The 17,376-nt window shown below is 48.5% G+C and overlaps 8 non-coding genes and 1 pseudogene across 8 annotated transcripts; all 9 read left to right on the top strand.

Annotated features, from left to right (window-relative positions):
- The first annotated feature begins 4,213 nt into the window (after positions 1 to 4,213).
- On the top strand, positions 4,214 to 4,417 carry LOC142267789 (U2 spliceosomal RNA; annotated as a pseudogene).
- A 1,387-nt stretch (positions 4,418 to 5,804) lies between these two features.
- On the top strand, positions 5,805 to 5,995 carry LOC142267816 (U2 spliceosomal RNA). Its single transcript, XR_012733636.1, has one exon. It is a non-coding gene; the product is annotated as a U2 spliceosomal RNA (small nuclear RNA).
- Positions 5,996 to 7,382: 1,387 nt separating this feature from the next.
- Positions 7,383 to 7,573, top strand: LOC142267815 (U2 spliceosomal RNA). Its single transcript, XR_012733635.1, has one exon. It is a non-coding gene; the product is annotated as a U2 spliceosomal RNA (small nuclear RNA).
- A 1,387-nt stretch (positions 7,574 to 8,960) lies between these two features.
- Positions 8,961 to 9,151, top strand: LOC142267814 (U2 spliceosomal RNA). Its single transcript, XR_012733634.1, has one exon. It is a non-coding gene; the product is annotated as a U2 spliceosomal RNA (small nuclear RNA).
- Positions 9,152 to 10,538: 1,387 nt separating this feature from the next.
- On the top strand, positions 10,539 to 10,729 carry LOC142267813 (U2 spliceosomal RNA). Its single transcript, XR_012733633.1, has one exon. It is a non-coding gene; the product is annotated as a U2 spliceosomal RNA (small nuclear RNA).
- A 1,387-nt stretch (positions 10,730 to 12,116) lies between these two features.
- Positions 12,117 to 12,307, top strand: LOC142267812 (U2 spliceosomal RNA). Its single transcript, XR_012733632.1, has one exon. It is a non-coding gene; the product is annotated as a U2 spliceosomal RNA (small nuclear RNA).
- Positions 12,308 to 13,694: 1,387 nt separating this feature from the next.
- On the top strand, positions 13,695 to 13,885 carry LOC142267811 (U2 spliceosomal RNA). The gene has a single exon (XR_012733631.1). It is a non-coding gene; the product is annotated as a U2 spliceosomal RNA (small nuclear RNA).
- Positions 13,886 to 15,272: 1,387 nt separating this feature from the next.
- LOC142267810 (U2 spliceosomal RNA) lies at positions 15,273 to 15,463 on the top strand. Its single transcript, XR_012733630.1, has one exon. It is a non-coding gene; the product is annotated as a U2 spliceosomal RNA (small nuclear RNA).
- Positions 15,464 to 16,850: 1,387 nt separating this feature from the next.
- Positions 16,851 to 17,041, top strand: LOC142267809 (U2 spliceosomal RNA). The gene has a single exon (XR_012733629.1). It is a non-coding gene; the product is annotated as a U2 spliceosomal RNA (small nuclear RNA).
- Positions 17,042 to 17,376: the final 335 nt, after the last annotated feature.

Raw genomic sequence — 17,376 nt, 5'->3', positions numbered from 1 at the left:
TGTTGCCCCCTCCCTGGTCCCCCCCCCTGTCACCCCTGTCCAAACCCCTCCCCCCCCGGCCAACCCTACTGAGGATTCCACTACCTCCACCTCATTTCCCTACTCCTCAGTTGGTCTCCTCACCCCCCCCCCAAAGCCCACTCTCCCTCCCCAGACCATGAGAGCAGAGGGCCTCAGCACTCTTGCACTTTTCACCGAGGAGGATTTTCCAGCTCTTGTCTCCTCAGGTACAGGCCAAAGGAAAAGGAAGGTGGAAGATAGTCCTGTCGCAGAACCTTCCAAGCTGTTCATTGTGGACCTTAACCCACCCCAGGAAGAGGAGGATGGCCTCCTCCCAGAACCGGACGTGCTGGAGCAGATGGTGGAGTCCCTTGTGGCCGAAGAAGAAATGGAGGAGTCGGAAGCCACTGAGGCACCATCCCTGCTTGATCAGCTAGCAGAAGAGGGTCTGCTGGAGATACCCCTACCAGCAGGTGCCAAAGAGGAAGAACCGCCCGACCGGAGTGGTAACTAAGGCACACCGCCTGCTCTAACTTTCTCTTTCCTCCAATGACTGCTAACATTAACATCTTTTCCATTAATGTTAGGAGCATCAGAGACAAGTTCCGACGTCAGACAATTTTTGCGTTCCTTAACACTCAGTCTAGTGATGTATTTTTCCTGCAGGAATGCTCCCTTCCCTCCTCTAGGTCCTTCAACCATCTGGCCAGGGAGTGGACCCATGGCCCATCCTACTGGTCTGGCGGGGGCGACTGTAGGTCCGCGGGGGTCGCCGTGCTGATCAGGGGAAGCGCCTTCACATTGGACTCTGTTCAGGAAATCGTCTGCGGCAGGTTACTGCTCGTGGATGGCACCTGGGCGGGAGAACCTGTCAGGTTCATCAATGTGTATGCTTCTCCTGTGAAGAGCGATCGACTGGAGCTCCTCCAAGCCCTGCGCCCTCAGCTCGCTACCGCCAGGACGGTAGTGATGGCCGGGGATTTCAACTGCCCGATTGAGGAGGATGGACGCAGTTCTGGAACGGCTGCCAAGTTGGACGTCACATCCAAACTGCTCATTGAGATGGTGACCGAAGCCTCTCTTGTGGACGTTGTTGGCTCCATCGGACACGGATCCGTGAACTATTCATGGTGCCGATCCGACGGCTCGCTGCGTTCCAGGATTGACTTTGTGTTTACCTCTCGGGCGGTTGGGCGGAGTGGGCACTCGATGGTCCCCTGCTTCTTCTCTGACCACAGAGCCATTCACTTTCAAGGTGTGCTGGGCCATGGCTTCCCCATTGGCCCGGGCTCCTGGAAGCTGAACTGCTCTCTGCTGGAAAAGGGTGAGATTCTGGAGGAGCTTAGAGCTGCCTACTCCACGTGGCGGGCCTACAAGGCGGTCTTCCAGTCTGTTTCCGACTGGTGGGAATACGTTAAACTCGAGTTCCGTTTCTTCTTTCAGGCAAAGAGTCAACAACAGGCGTGTCTGAAGAGGAGGGACTTCAGGAGACTCCAGCGTGAGCTGCGTTCCCTGCAGGACCTTCTTCGATGCGGCTGGGACGTGAGAGAGGAGCTGGAGGAGACTAAGAGGAGCCTGAAAAGGCACTTCGAGGAGGAGTCCGAGCGAATTGTCTTCCGTTCCAAAGTGGAGAACCTGGAGAAGGGTGAGAAATGTAACTCGTTCTTTTTCAGGAAACTCCACGCCGGTCACACGCCCATGAATGAACTACGAGACGAGAGTGGAAACATGCGACGCGGGAAAGAGAACGTGATGAAGGTCGTCAGCGACTTCTACAGCGAACTCTACGCCCGCAAGACTACTGACCCCGAGGCCGCCGATAAGTTCCTGTCAGGTATCACTAACCATCTTGACCCTGCAGACGCGGCGGCCATGGATGTTCCTCTGACGGTGGACGAGCTGCTCTCGGCCGCCAAATCCTTTAGTTCTGGCAGGACACCGGGCAGTGACGGCCTCCCAGCAGAGCTCTATGTAGCGCTGGGAGACCTAATCTGTCCGGACCTGTTAGGGCTGTATGAGGAGATGGTGGTGGAGGGCAGAATGCCTCCATCTCTGAGGGAAGGAATGGTCACGATCCTGTACAAGCGTAAAGGAGAGAGGTGCGACCTGAAGAATTGGCGTCCCATCACCCTTCTGAACGTCGACTACAAGATCCTGGCCAAGACGATGGCAACGAGATTGAAGACTGTTATCGGACGGATCATCCACCCGGATCAGACCTGCGGCATCCCCGGACGTCGCATCGCAGACAGCCTGGCTCTCATGCGGGACACGGTCGAGTACATCAAAGCCCGCCGGGTGCACGCAGCCCTGATCTCGTTGGATCAGGAAAAGGCCTTCGACCGTGTTTCCCATGAGTTCCTGGGCAAAGCTCTGCACAGGTTAGGTTTGGGTAACATGTTTTGCTTGTATGTCCAACTAATGTATTTTGATATTCACAGCTCGGTGTTGGTGAACGGCTGGAAGACTGACCCCTTCCCGGTCCTCTCAGGGGTCAGACAAGGCTGTCCTCTGTCACCTCTTCTCTTTGTTTGTGTTATAGAACTCTTTGCAGAGGCTATCCGGCGGAATGGAGAGATCAGAGGGATCACCGCACCAGGACCAGAACGCTTCGAGGTCAAGTGCTCGCTCTACATGGACGACGTGACCGTCTTCTGCGCGGACCGGCGCTCAGTCGACACCCTCGTCCAGACCTGTGAGACCTTCGGAAGGGCTTCGGGAGCCAAAGTCAACTGCGGGAAGTCGGAAGCCATGCTCTTCGGGGACTGGCAGCCGGCCTCTTCCGCCCCCTTCCCTTTCAGCATCCAGCCGGATTTCATCAAGGTTCTTGGAGTCTGGTTCGGGAAGGAAGGAGCAGCCCTCAAGTCCTGGGAGGAACGCTTGACCAAGATCACCCAACGGATCGGTCTGTGGAGCCTCAGACGCCTCACCTGTGAGGGCAAAGCACTGGTCCTGCGTAACGAGGTACTGCCCGTGCTGCAGTACACGGCCCAGGCCTGGCCCCCCCTTGCCACCGTGTGCAGGGCCATTACCAGGACGGTGTTTCGTTTTGTCTGGGGATCCAAGATGGACAGAGTAAAGCGGAGCATCATGTACAAGGATCCTCGCAAGGGTGGGAAGGGCGTACCCGATATCCCCACCCTCCTGCGATCCTCCTTCGTATGTGACTGCGTTCGCCGAACTCTGCGAGTCAAGAGAGGTTCCGCGGGTGGGTCCATGTCTCGCTTCTTCCTGCTCCCCCTTTGGAGACGGTTAGGCTGGGACAAGTGGGACAGCTCCTTCCCCTACAACTGGACGGCGCCATGGTTCTACGGAGACGTGGTTCGGTTTGTGAGGGAACACCAACTGGAGGGACTCAAGCCTGATTTGTGGAAGCCAAAGACTATCCACAAACTCATCAGAGCCAAGGACGAAATGGAGAACATTCCAGGACTTCATCACGACACACTGGAGACTGTTTGGACAAACGTGTCATCGGCTGGATTGACCAACGGGCACAAGGACTTGTCATGGATGGCGATACAGGGCGGACTGCCCGTCCGGTCATTCATGCACGCCCGGAACCTGTGCAAAACCCGGTACTGCCCAAGGTGCCCCTTCGTGGAGGAAACATCGCTGCACGCCTTTTGGGACTGCCGTTTTGCACAGCGCCTGTTGGTTGCCCTGGAGGATGACCTGAGGAACTCCGTCCCCAGAGGGATCCTATCGTACCATTCCGTACTTTATGGACTCTTCCCTGGGACTCACACCGTTGGAGCCATCCAGGAGGCTTGGCGCCTTATGAACTGCTTTAAGGACGCTATTTGGGTCGCCAGGAACCGGCTCATCTTGAAGAGGGAGAGGATGTCTATCCAGGATTGCCGCAGGCTGATCCACAGCCTGCTCAGAGACTATTCCATCATGGACAGTCCGGACGACAGCGCCGAGGAGGAGGTTTAGACCTCTTCCATGCCCCCTCCCTCCTTTTCCCGTTATGTGCGTCTTTCAATAAAGCTTCGGGCCTGTGATTTCCCCACCCTATCCCCCTTTTCCCCTACCCCCATCCCCCAATCGCCGGTTCGTCGTTATTTATTGTCTAACTTTTTCTTTCAGCTTGAGTGTTATGGATAAGCATAGGAGTGTGATGTATAGTTTAGTGCGTCGTACTCTATGGCTATGTAAGAAGGATTGTATAGTTCTGTGTGTACGGGGCTGCGGCACTGTACACGGTTTGTTACCTTTTTGTGAGTAGTGCATGATAATAAAGATGCTGTTAAATCAAAAATCTGTTCTTATCAGTTTAATATCTGATACGTCCCCTATCTGGGGACCATATATTAAATGGATTTTTAGAACAGGGAGATGGAAAAAGAGCTTGCTCTGTCCACTCCACGCATTGACCTGGTATTGCAGTACCTCCAGGAACGGTGCACCCCTTCTTAACCCAGTTTCCAAAAGCAGAACTCAATTCACCTGATTCATATTAGCCCGATTTAATGAATTGGAAGAAAGCATACGTCTTCATATGCACCTCAATTTGGCCCATTCACTTTTCACACTTCCTCCTTTTGTTTTTTATCTTTCACACTTTTGACTTTCTTTATTCATCCAAATAGCAAACTCATCACCACTCAACCTGACCAACTCGGCTATGTCCCCGTGCTGCAGTTCTCTGTCTTATCTAGATCATTTGCAATTGAATGGAATAGATCCCTTTTGGACAAAGTGGATTCACCTGCTGCTGCAGTGACCACAGGTGTGATAACATCTAGAATTGGCATCTGGTGCGATCTCTCCGCTTCCACACCAAAGAAAGTTACCTGTTTATTCCTATCATGCATTGGTTTTTGGGGTTTTCTTTGAGTAATGATGATCTCTTTAGTAGTCTGTTGGCGCCCTCTCCTGGAGGAATAGTTTGCTTGCTCTTGGACATTCTAAAAGAGAGGTCATGATAGACATTGAGCTTCTGAGCTCAATTGGGGACAGTCATGGGTGATGAATGTTTGCAACCTACTGCGAAGCCTCATACCGCAATATAAGGAACGTCAAATACTAAGAAAGGGCGGCCTATGAAAGAATTACTACTTTCAATAAGTACACTTAAACGGCTAATTGGGAATAGAAAAACTGTAAAAAGCCCTCTGAGAAAGCCCCCCTCTAACCTTTGATAGTAAGCTTTTCTGTAGTCTGCCTGTTGATGTATTTTCCGTTTGAACTGTGCACAACATGAAGAGACGGAACACTGGCGGCTTGTCACAATGCCCCCCGATGACATCACAATAGCGCTGCTGCCTAGAAAACAAGCTGCGCAGAAGAAGTTGTTCTTTGGGTGGGAGGGTGGGCTAGTGGAAGGAGGGGGCAATCTCTTTTTTTCCCGGGTGGTAGGGGGATGACAGGAGAAGGGAAGCGGGTGGTGAGAAAGGTACAGAGGGCAGGGTTTGGGGGCTGGGAAGGAAAGGGAAAAGATTAGGGTTTGGGGATGATGAAAGGGCTTTCTACGGGTAAGGATGGCAAAGGGTGGCAGTGACGGAAAGTCAGGCAACCTGTCCTGTCCGTCTTTTTGTATCGTGAATTGGAAAGACTGCAAGGGGGAGGGGAGTTGCTTGCGCCCTAAAGGAGGAGTTATTCAGATTCATTGCAGTGGGCGGCGGCTGCAAAACGCACCATTCTTCTTGTTTTGGCTCTGCAAAGCAGCCTTTTCAAGGGTTGGCTTGGGTGACAAAATGTCTTGTGTAGGCGTGGGTTTGTCTCCCTCTCGCTCTCTCTCCCTAAGATGTGTCCGGCATAGGCCAGGGTGCCACTCGAGGCCCAAACCAATTCTGGTTATCGCTTCTCGGCCTTTTGGCTAAGATCAAGTGTAGTATCTGTTCTTATCAGTTTAATATCTGATACGTCCCCTATCTGGGGACCATATATTAAATGGATTTTTAGAACAGGGAGATGGAAAAAGAGCTTGCTCTGTCCACTCCACGCATTGACCTGGTATTGCAGTACCTCCAGGAACGGTGCACCCCTTCTTAACCCAGTTTCCAAAAGCAGAACTCAATTCACCTGATTCATATTAGCCCGATTTAATGAATTGGAAGAAAGCATACGTCTTCATATGCACCTCAATTTGGCCCATTCACTTTTCACACTTCCTCCTTTTGTTTTTTATCTTTCACACTTTTGACTTTCTTTATTCATCCAAATAGCAAACTCATCACCACTCAACCTGACCAACTCGGCTATGTCCCCGTGCTGCAGTTCTCTGTCTTATCTAGATCATTTGCAATTGAATGGAATAGATCCCTTTTGGACAAAGTGGATTCACCTGCTGCTGCAGTGACCACAGGTGTGATAACATCTAGAATTGGCATCTGGTGCGATCTCTCCGCTTCCACTCCAAAGAAAGTTACCTGTTTATTCCTATCATGCATTGGTTTTTGGGGTTTTCTTTGAGTAATGATGATCTCTTTAGTAGTCTGTTGGCGCCCTCTCCTGGAGGAATAGTTTGCTTGCTCTTGGACATTCTAAAAGAGAGGTCATGATAGACATTGAGCTTCTGAGCTCAATTGGGGACAGTCATGGGTGATGAATGTTTGCAACCTACTGCGAAGCCTCATACCGCAATATAAGGAACGTCAAATACTAAGAAAGGGCGGCCTATGAAAGAATTACTACTTTCAATAAGTACACTTAAACGGCTAATTGGGAATAGAAAAACTGTAAAAAGCCCTCTGAGAAAGCCCCCCTCTAACCTTTGATAGTAAGCTTTTCTGTAGTCTGCCTGTTGATGTATTTTCCGTTTGAACTGTGCACAACATGAAGAGACGGAACACTGGCGGCTTGTCACAATGCCCCCCGATGACATCACAATAGCGCTGCTGCCTAGAAAACAAGCTGCGCAGAAGAAGTTGTTCTTTGGGTGGGAGGGTGGGCTAGTGGAAGGAGGGGGCAATCTCTTTTTTTCCCGGGTGGTAGGGGGATGACAGGAGAAGGGAAGCGGGTGGTGAGAAAGGTACAGAGGGCAGGGTTTGGGGGCTGGGAAGGAAAGGGAAAAGATTAGGGTTTGGGGATGATGAAAGGGCTTTCTACGGGTAAGGATGGCAAAGGGTGGCAGTGACGGAAAGTCAGGCAACCTGTCCTGTCCGTCTTTTTGTATCGTGAATTGGAAAGACTGCAAGGGGGAGGGGAGTTGCTTGCGCCCTAAAGGAGGAGTTATTCAGATTCATTGCAGTGGGCGGCGGCTGCAAAACGCACCATTCTTCTTGTTTTGGCTCTGCAAAGCAGCCTTTTCAAGGGTTGGCTTGGGTGACAAAATGTCTTGTGTAGGCGTGGGTTTGTCTCCCTCTCGCTCTCTCTCCCTAAGATGTGTCCGGCATAGGCCAGGGTGCCACTCGAGGCCCAAACCAATTCTGGTTATCGCTTCTCGGCCTTTTGGCTAAGATCAAGTGTAGTATCTGTTCTTATCAGTTTAATATCTGATACGTCCCCTATCTGGGGACCATATATTAAATGGATTTTTAGAACAGGGAGATGGAAAAAGAGCTTGCTCTGTCCACTCCACGCATTGACCTGGTATTGCAGTACCTCCAGGAACGGTGCACCCCTTCTTAACCCAGTTTCCAAAAGCAGAACTCAATTCACCTGATTCATATTAGCCCGATTTAATGAATTGGAAGAAAGCATACGTCTTCATATGCACCTCAATTTGGCCCATTCACTTTTCACACTTCCTCCTTTTGTTTTTTATCTTTCACACTTTTGACTTTCTTTATTCATCCAAATAGCAAACTCATCACCACTCAACCTGACCAACTCGGCTATGTCCCCGTGCTGCAGTTCTCTGTCTTATCTAGATCATTTGCAATTGAATGGAATAGATCCCTTTTGGACAAAGTGGATTCACCTGCTGCTGCAGTGACCACAGGTGTGATAACATCTAGAATTGGCATCTGGTGCGATCTCTCCGCTTCCACTCCAAAGAAAGTTACCTGTTTATTCCTATCATGCATTGGTTTTTGGGGTTTTCTTTGAGTAATGATGATCTCTTTAGTAGTCTGTTGGCGCCCTCTCCTGGAGGAATAGTTTGCTTGCTCTTGGACATTCTAAAAGAGAGGTCATGATAGACATTGAGCTTCTGAGCTCAATTGGGGACAGTCATGGGTGATGAATGTTTGCAACCTACTGCGAAGCCTCATACCGCAATATAAGGAACGTCAAATACTAAGAAAGGGCGGCCTATGAAAGAATTACTACTTTCAATAAGTACACTTAAACGGCTAATTGGGAATAGAAAAACTGTAAAAAGCCCTCTGAGAAAGCCCCCCTCTAACCTTTGATAGTAAGCTTTTCTGTAGTCTGCCTGTTGATGTATTTTCCGTTTGAACTGTGCACAACATGAAGAGACGGAACACTGGCGGCTTGTCACAATGCCCCCCGATGACATCACAATAGCGCTGCTGCCTAGAAAACAAGCTGCGCAGAAGAAGTTGTTCTTTGGGTGGGAGGGTGGGCTAGTGGAAGGAGGGGGCAATCTCTTTTTTTCCCGGGTGGTAGGGGGATGACAGGAGAAGGGAAGCGGGTGGTGAGAAAGGTACAGAGGGCAGGGTTTGGGGGCTGGGAAGGAAAGGGAAAAGATTAGGGTTTGGGGATGATGAAAGGGCTTTCTACGGGTAAGGATGGCAAAGGGTGGCAGTGACGGAAAGTCAGGCAACCTGTCCTGTCCGTCTTTTTGTATCGTGAATTGGAAAGACTGCAAGGGGGAGGGGAGTTGCTTGCGCCCTAAAGGAGGAGTTATTCAGATTCATTGCAGTGGGCGGCGGCTGCAAAACGCACCATTCTTCTTGTTTTGGCTCTGCAAAGCAGCCTTTTCAAGGGTTGGCTTGGGTGACAAAATGTCTTGTGTAGGCGTGGGTTTGTCTCCCTCTCGCTCTCTCTCCCTAAGATGTGTCCGGCATAGGCCAGGGTGCCACTCGAGGCCCAAACCAATTCTGGTTATCGCTTCTCGGCCTTTTGGCTAAGATCAAGTGTAGTATCTGTTCTTATCAGTTTAATATCTGATACGTCCCCTATCTGGGGACCATATATTAAATGGATTTTTAGAACAGGGAGATGGAAAAAGAGCTTGCTCTGTCCACTCCACGCATTGACCTGGTATTGCAGTACCTCCAGGAACGGTGCACCCCTTCTTAACCCAGTTTCCAAAAGCAGAACTCAATTCACCTGATTCATATTAGCCCGATTTAATGAATTGGAAGAAAGCATACGTCTTCATATGCACCTCAATTTGGCCCATTCACTTTTCACACTTCCTCCTTTTGTTTTTTATCTTTCACACTTTTGACTTTCTTTATTCATCCAAATAGCAAACTCATCACCACTCAACCTGACCAACTCGGCTATGTCCCCGTGCTGCAGTTCTCTGTCTTATCTAGATCATTTGCAATTGAATGGAATAGATCCCTTTTGGACAAAGTGGATTCACCTGCTGCTGCAGTGACCACAGGTGTGATAACATCTAGAATTGGCATCTGGTGCGATCTCTCCGCTTCCACTCCAAAGAAAGTTACCTGTTTATTCCTATCATGCATTGGTTTTTGGGGTTTTCTTTGAGTAATGATGATCTCTTTAGTAGTCTGTTGGCGCCCTCTCCTGGAGGAATAGTTTGCTTGCTCTTGGACATTCTAAAAGAGAGGTCATGATAGACATTGAGCTTCTGAGCTCAATTGGGGACAGTCATGGGTGATGAATGTTTGCAACCTACTGCGAAGCCTCATACCGCAATATAAGGAACGTCAAATACTAAGAAAGGGCGGCCTATGAAAGAATTACTACTTTCAATAAGTACACTTAAACGGCTAATTGGGAATAGAAAAACTGTAAAAAGCCCTCTGAGAAAGCCCCCCTCTAACCTTTGATAGTAAGCTTTTCTGTAGTCTGCCTGTTGATGTATTTTCCGTTTGAACTGTGCACAACATGAAGAGACGGAACACTGGCGGCTTGTCACAATGCCCCCCGATGACATCACAATAGCGCTGCTGCCTAGAAAACAAGCTGCGCAGAAGAAGTTGTTCTTTGGGTGGGAGGGTGGGCTAGTGGAAGGAGGGGGCAATCTCTTTTTTTCCCGGGTGGTAGGGGGATGACAGGAGAAGGGAAGCGGGTGGTGAGAAAGGTACAGAGGGCAGGGTTTGGGGGCTGGGAAGGAAAGGGAAAAGATTAGGGTTTGGGGATGATGAAAGGGCTTTCTACGGGTAAGGATGGCAAAGGGTGGCAGTGACGGAAAGTCAGGCAACCTGTCCTGTCCGTCTTTTTGTATCGTGAATTGGAAAGACTGCAAGGGGGAGGGGAGTTGCTTGCGCCCTAAAGGAGGAGTTATTCAGATTCATTGCAGTGGGCGGCGGCTGCAAAACGCACCATTCTTCTTGTTTTGGCTCTGCAAAGCAGCCTTTTCAAGGGTTGGCTTGGGTGACAAAATGTCTTGTGTAGGCGTGGGTTTGTCTCCCTCTCGCTCTCTCTCCCTAAGATGTGTCCGGCATAGGCCAGGGTGCCACTCGAGGCCCAAACCAATTCTGGTTATCGCTTCTCGGCCTTTTGGCTAAGATCAAGTGTAGTATCTGTTCTTATCAGTTTAATATCTGATACGTCCCCTATCTGGGGACCATATATTAAATGGATTTTTAGAACAGGGAGATGGAAAAAGAGCTTGCTCTGTCCACTCCACGCATTGACCTGGTATTGCAGTACCTCCAGGAACGGTGCACCCCTTCTTAACCCAGTTTCCAAAAGCAGAACTCAATTCACCTGATTCATATTAGCCCGATTTAATGAATTGGAAGAAAGCATACGTCTTCATATGCACCTCAATTTGGCCCATTCACTTTTCACACTTCCTCCTTTTGTTTTTTATCTTTCACACTTTTGACTTTCTTTATTCATCCAAATAGCAAACTCATCACCACTCAACCTGACCAACTCGGCTATGTCCCCGTGCTGCAGTTCTCTGTCTTATCTAGATCATTTGCAATTGAATGGAATAGATCCCTTTTGGACAAAGTGGATTCACCTGCTGCTGCAGTGACCACAGGTGTGATAACATCTAGAATTGGCATCTGGTGCGATCTCTCCGCTTCCACTCCAAAGAAAGTTACCTGTTTATTCCTATCATGCATTGGTTTTTGGGGTTTTCTTTGAGTAATGATGATCTCTTTAGTAGTCTGTTGGCGCCCTCTCCTGGAGGAATAGTTTGCTTGCTCTTGGACATTCTAAAAGAGAGGTCATGATAGACATTGAGCTTCTGAGCTCAATTGGGGACAGTCATGGGTGATGAATGTTTGCAACCTACTGCGAAGCCTCATACCGCAATATAAGGAACGTCAAATACTAAGAAAGGGCGGCCTATGAAAGAATTACTACTTTCAATAAGTACACTTAAACGGCTAATTGGGAATAGAAAAACTGTAAAAAGCCCTCTGAGAAAGCCCCCCTCTAACCTTTGATAGTAAGCTTTTCTGTAGTCTGCCTGTTGATGTATTTTCCGTTTGAACTGTGCACAACATGAAGAGACGGAACACTGGCGGCTTGTCACAATGCCCCCCGATGACATCACAATAGCGCTGCTGCCTAGAAAACAAGCTGCGCAGAAGAAGTTGTTCTTTGGGTGGGAGGGTGGGCTAGTGGAAGGAGGGGGCAATCTCTTTTTTTCCCGGGTGGTAGGGGGATGACAGGAGAAGGGAAGCGGGTGGTGAGAAAGGTACAGAGGGCAGGGTTTGGGGGCTGGGAAGGAAAGGGAAAAGATTAGGGTTTGGGGATGATGAAAGGGCTTTCTACGGGTAAGGATGGCAAAGGGTGGCAGTGACGGAAAGTCAGGCAACCTGTCCTGTCCGTCTTTTTGTATCGTGAATTGGAAAGACTGCAAGGGGGAGGGGAGTTGCTTGCGCCCTAAAGGAGGAGTTATTCAGATTCATTGCAGTGGGCGGCGGCTGCAAAACGCACCATTCTTCTTGTTTTGGCTCTGCAAAGCAGCCTTTTCAAGGGTTGGCTTGGGTGACAAAATGTCTTGTGTAGGCGTGGGTTTGTCTCCCTCTCGCTCTCTCTCCCTAAGATGTGTCCGGCATAGGCCAGGGTGCCACTCGAGGCCCAAACCAATTCTGGTTATCGCTTCTCGGCCTTTTGGCTAAGATCAAGTGTAGTATCTGTTCTTATCAGTTTAATATCTGATACGTCCCCTATCTGGGGACCATATATTAAATGGATTTTTAGAACAGGGAGATGGAAAAAGAGCTTGCTCTGTCCACTCCACGCATTGACCTGGTATTGCAGTACCTCCAGGAACGGTGCACCCCTTCTTAACCCAGTTTCCAAAAGCAGAACTCAATTCACCTGATTCATATTAGCCCGATTTAATGAATTGGAAGAAAGCATACGTCTTCATATGCACCTCAATTTGGCCCATTCACTTTTCACACTTCCTCCTTTTGTTTTTTATCTTTCACACTTTTGACTTTCTTTATTCATCCAAATAGCAAACTCATCACCACTCAACCTGACCAACTCGGCTATGTCCCCGTGCTGCAGTTCTCTGTCTTATCTAGATCATTTGCAATTGAATGGAATAGATCCCTTTTGGACAAAGTGGATTCACCTGCTGCTGCAGTGACCACAGGTGTGATAACATCTAGAATTGGCATCTGGTGCGATCTCTCCGCTTCCACTCCAAAGAAAGTTACCTGTTTATTCCTATCATGCATTGGTTTTTGGGGTTTTCTTTGAGTAATGATGATCTCTTTAGTAGTCTGTTGGCGCCCTCTCCTGGAGGAATAGTTTGCTTGCTCTTGGACATTCTAAAAGAGAGGTCATGATAGACATTGAGCTTCTGAGCTCAATTGGGGACAGTCATGGGTGATGAATGTTTGCAACCTACTGCGAAGCCTCATACCGCAATATAAGGAACGTCAAATACTAAGAAAGGGCGGCCTATGAAAGAATTACTACTTTCAATAAGTACACTTAAACGGCTAATTGGGAATAGAAAAACTGTAAAAAGCCCTCTGAGAAAGCCCCCCTCTAACCTTTGATAGTAAGCTTTTCTGTAGTCTGCCTGTTGATGTATTTTCCGTTTGAACTGTGCACAACATGAAGAGACGGAACACTGGCGGCTTGTCACAATGCCCCCCGATGACATCACAATAGCGCTGCTGCCTAGAAAACAAGCTGCGCAGAAGAAGTTGTTCTTTGGGTGGGAGGGTGGGCTAGTGGAAGGAGGGGGCAATCTCTTTTTTTCCCGGGTGGTAGGGGGATGACAGGAGAAGGGAAGCGGGTGGTGAGAAAGGTACAGAGGGCAGGGTTTGGGGGCTGGGAAGGAAAGGGAAAAGATTAGGGTTTGGGGATGATGAAAGGGCTTTCTACGGGTAAGGATGGCAAAGGGTGGCAGTGACGGAAAGTCAGGCAACCTGTCCTGTCCGTCTTTTTGTATCGTGAATTGGAAAGACTGCAAGGGGGAGGGGAGTTGCTTGCGCCCTAAAGGAGGAGTTATTCAGATTCATTGCAGTGGGCGGCGGCTGCAAAACGCACCATTCTTCTTGTTTTGGCTCTGCAAAGCAGCCTTTTCAAGGGTTGGCTTGGGTGACAAAATGTCTTGTGTAGGCGTGGGTTTGTCTCCCTCTCGCTCTCTCTCCCTAAGATGTGTCCGGCATAGGCCAGGGTGCCACTCGAGGCCCAAACCAATTCTGGTTATCGCTTCTCGGCCTTTTGGCTAAGATCAAGTGTAGTATCTGTTCTTATCAGTTTAATATCTGATACGTCCCCTATCTGGGGACCATATATTAAATGGATTTTTAGAACAGGGAGATGGAAAAAGAGCTTGCTCTGTCCACTCCACGCATTGACCTGGTATTGCAGTACCTCCAGGAACGGTGCACCCCTTCTTAACCCAGTTTCCAAAAGCAGAACTCAATTCACCTGATTCATATTAGCCCGATTTAATGAATTGGAAGAAAGCATACGTCTTCATATGCACCTCAATTTGGCCCATTCACTTTTCACACTTCCTCCTTTTGTTTTTTATCTTTCACACTTTTGACTTTCTTTATTCATCCAAATAGCAAACTCATCACCACTCAACCTGACCAACTCGGCTATGTCCCCGTGCTGCAGTTCTCTGTCTTATCTAGATAATTTGCAATTGAATGGAATAGATCCCTTTTGGACAAAGTGGATTCACCTGCTGCTGCAGTGACCACAGGTGTGATAACATCTAGAATTGGCATCTGGTGCGATCTCTCCGCTTCCACTCCAAAGAAAGTTACCTGTTTATTCCTATCATGCATTGGTTTTTGGGGTTTTCTTTGAGTAATGATGATCTCTTTAGTAGTCTGTTGGCGCCCTCTCCTGGAGGAATAGTTTGCTTGCTCTTGGACATTCTAAAAGAGAGGTCATGATAGACATTGAGCTTCTGAGCTCAATTGGGGACAGTCATGGGTGATGAATGTTTGCAACCTACTGCGAAGCCTCATACCGCAATATAAGGAACGTCAAATACTAAGAAAGGGCGGCCTATGAAAGAATTACTACTTTCAATAAGTACACTTAAACGGCTAATTGGGAATAGAAAAACTGTAAAAAGCCCTCTGAGAAAGCCCCCCTCTAACCTTTGATAGTAAGCTTTTCTGTAGTCTGCCTGTTGATGTATTTTCCGTTTGAACTGTGCACAACATGAAGAGACGGAACACTGGCGGCTTGTCACAATGCCCCCCGATGACATCACAATAGCGCTGCTGCCTAGAAAACAAGCTGCGCAGAAGAAGTTGTTCTTTGGGTGGGAGGGTGGGCTAGTGGAAGGAGGGGGCAATCTCTTTTTTTCCCGGGTGGTAGGGGGATGACAGGAGAAGGGAAGCGGGTGGTGAGAAAGGTACAGAGGGCAGGGTTTGGGGGCTGGGAAGGAAAGGGAAAAGATTAGGGTTTGGGGATGATGAAAGGGCTTTCTACGGGTAAGGATGGCAAAGGGTGGCAGTGACGGAAAGTCAGGCAACCTGTCCTGTCCGTCTTTTTGTATCGTGAATTGGAAAGACTGCAAGGGGGAGGGGAGTTGCTTGCGCCCTAAAGGAGGAGTTATTCAGATTCATTGCAGTGGGCGGCGGCTGCAAAACGCACCATTCTTCTTGTTTTGGCTCTGCAAAGCAGCCTTTTCAAGGGTTGGCTTGGGTGACAAAATGTCTTGTGTAGGCGTGGGTTTGTCTCCCTCTCGCTCTCTCTCCCTAAGATGTGTCCGGCATAGGCCAGGGTGCCACTCGAGGCCCAAACCAATTCTGGTTATCGCTTCTCGGCCTTTTGGCTAAGATCAAGTGTAGTATCTGTTCTTATCAGTTTAATATCTGATACGTCCCCTATCTGGGGACCATATATTAAATGGATTTTTAGAACAGGGAGATGGAAAAAGAGCTTGCTCTGTCCACTCCACGCATTGACCTGGTATTGCAGTACCTCCAGGAACGGTGCACCCCTTCTTAACCCAGTTTCCAAAAGCAGAACTCAATTCACCTGATTCATATTAGCCCGATTTAATGAATTGGAAGAAAGCATACGTCTTCATATGCACCTCAATTTGGCCCATTCACTTTTCACACTTCCTCCTTTTGTTTTTTATCTTTCACACTTTTGACTTTCTTTATTCATCCAAATAGCAAACTCATCACCACTCAACCTGACCAACTCGGCTATGTCCCCGTGCTGCAGTTCTCTGTCTTATCTAGATCATTTGCAATTGAATGGAATAGATCCCTTTTGGACAAAGTGGATTCACCTGCTGCTGCAGTGACCACAGGTGTGATAACATCTAGAATTGGCATCTGGTGCGATCTCTCCGCTTCCACTCCAAAGAAAGTTACCTGTTTATTCCTATCATGCATTGGTTTTTGGGGTTTTCTTTGAGTAATGATGATCTCTTTAGTAGTCTGTTGGCGCCCTCTCCTGGAGGAATAGTTTGCTTGCTCTTGGACATTCTAAAAGAGAGGTCATGATAGACATTGAGCTTCTGAGCTCAATTGGGGACAGTCATGGGTGATGAATGTTTGCAACCTACTGCGAAGCCTCATACCGCAATATAAGGAACGTCAAATACTAAGAAAGGGCGGCCTATGAAAGAATTACTACTTTCAATAAGTACACTTAAACGGCTAATTGGGAATAGAAAAACTGTAAAAAGCCCTCTGAGAAAGCCCCCCTCTAACCTTTGATAGTAAGCTTTTCTGTAGTCTGCCTGTTGATGTATTTTCCGTTTGAACTGTGCACAACATGAAGAGACGGAACACTGGCGGCTTGTCACAATGCCCCCCGATGACATCACAATAGCGCTGCTGCCTAGAAAACAAGCTGCGCAGAAGAAGTTGTTCTTTGGGTGGGAGGGTGGGCTAGTGGAAGGAGGGGGCAATCTCTTTTTTTCCCGGGTGGTAGGGGGATGACAGGAGAAGGGAAGCGGGTGGTGAGAAAGGTACAGAGGGCAGGGTTTGGGGGCTGGGAAGGAAAGGGAAAAGATTAGGGTTTGGGGATGATGAAAGGGCTTTCTACGGGTAAGGATGGCAAAGGGTGGCAGTGACGGAAAGTCAGGCAACCTGTCCTGTCCGTCTTTTTGTATCGTGAATTGGAAAGACTGCAAGGGGGAGGGGAGTTGCTTGCGCCCTAAAGGAGGAGTTATTCAGATTCATTGCAGTGGGCGGCGGCTGCAAAACGCACCATTCTTCTTGTTTTGGCTCTGCAAAGCAGCCTTTTCAAGGGTTGGCTTGGGTGACAAAATGTCTTGTGTAGGCGTGGGTTTGTCTCCCTCTCGCTCTCTCTCCCTAAGATGTGTCCGGCATAGGCCAGGGTGCCACTCGAGGCCCAAACCAATTCTGGTTATCGCTTCTCGGCCTTTTGGCTAAGATCAAGTGTAGTATCTGTTCTTATCAGTTTAATATCTGATACGTCCCCTATCTGGGGACCATATATTAAATGGATTTTTAGAACAGGGAGATGGAAAAAGAGCTTGCTCTGTCCACTCCACGCATTGACCTGGTATTGCAGTACCTCCAGGAACGGTGCACCCCTTCTTAACCCAGTTTCCAAAAGCAGAACTCAATTCACCTGATTCATATTAGCCCGATTTAATGAATTGGAAGAAAGCATACGTCTTCATATGCACCTCAATTTGGCCCATTCACTTTTCACACTTCCTCCTTTTGTTTTTTATCTTTCACACTTTTGACTTTCTTTATTCATCCAAATAGCAAACTCATCACCACTCAACCTGACCAACTCGGCTATGTCCCCGTGCTGCAGTTCTCTGTCTTATCTAGATCATTTGCAATTGAATGGAATAGATCCCTTTTGGACAAAGTGGATTCACCTGCTGCTGCAGTGACCACAGGTGTGATAACATCTAGA

The sequence above is a fragment of the Anomaloglossus baeobatrachus genome, unplaced genomic scaffold, assembly GCF_048569485.1.
Source record: "Anomaloglossus baeobatrachus isolate aAnoBae1 unplaced genomic scaffold, aAnoBae1.hap1 Scaffold_2970, whole genome shotgun sequence".
Classification (NCBI taxonomy): Eukaryota; Metazoa; Chordata; class Amphibia; order Anura; family Aromobatidae; genus Anomaloglossus; species Anomaloglossus baeobatrachus.
Note: the sequence above shows the minus strand (reverse complement) of the source record. Positions and strands in the feature narration are given on the sequence as shown.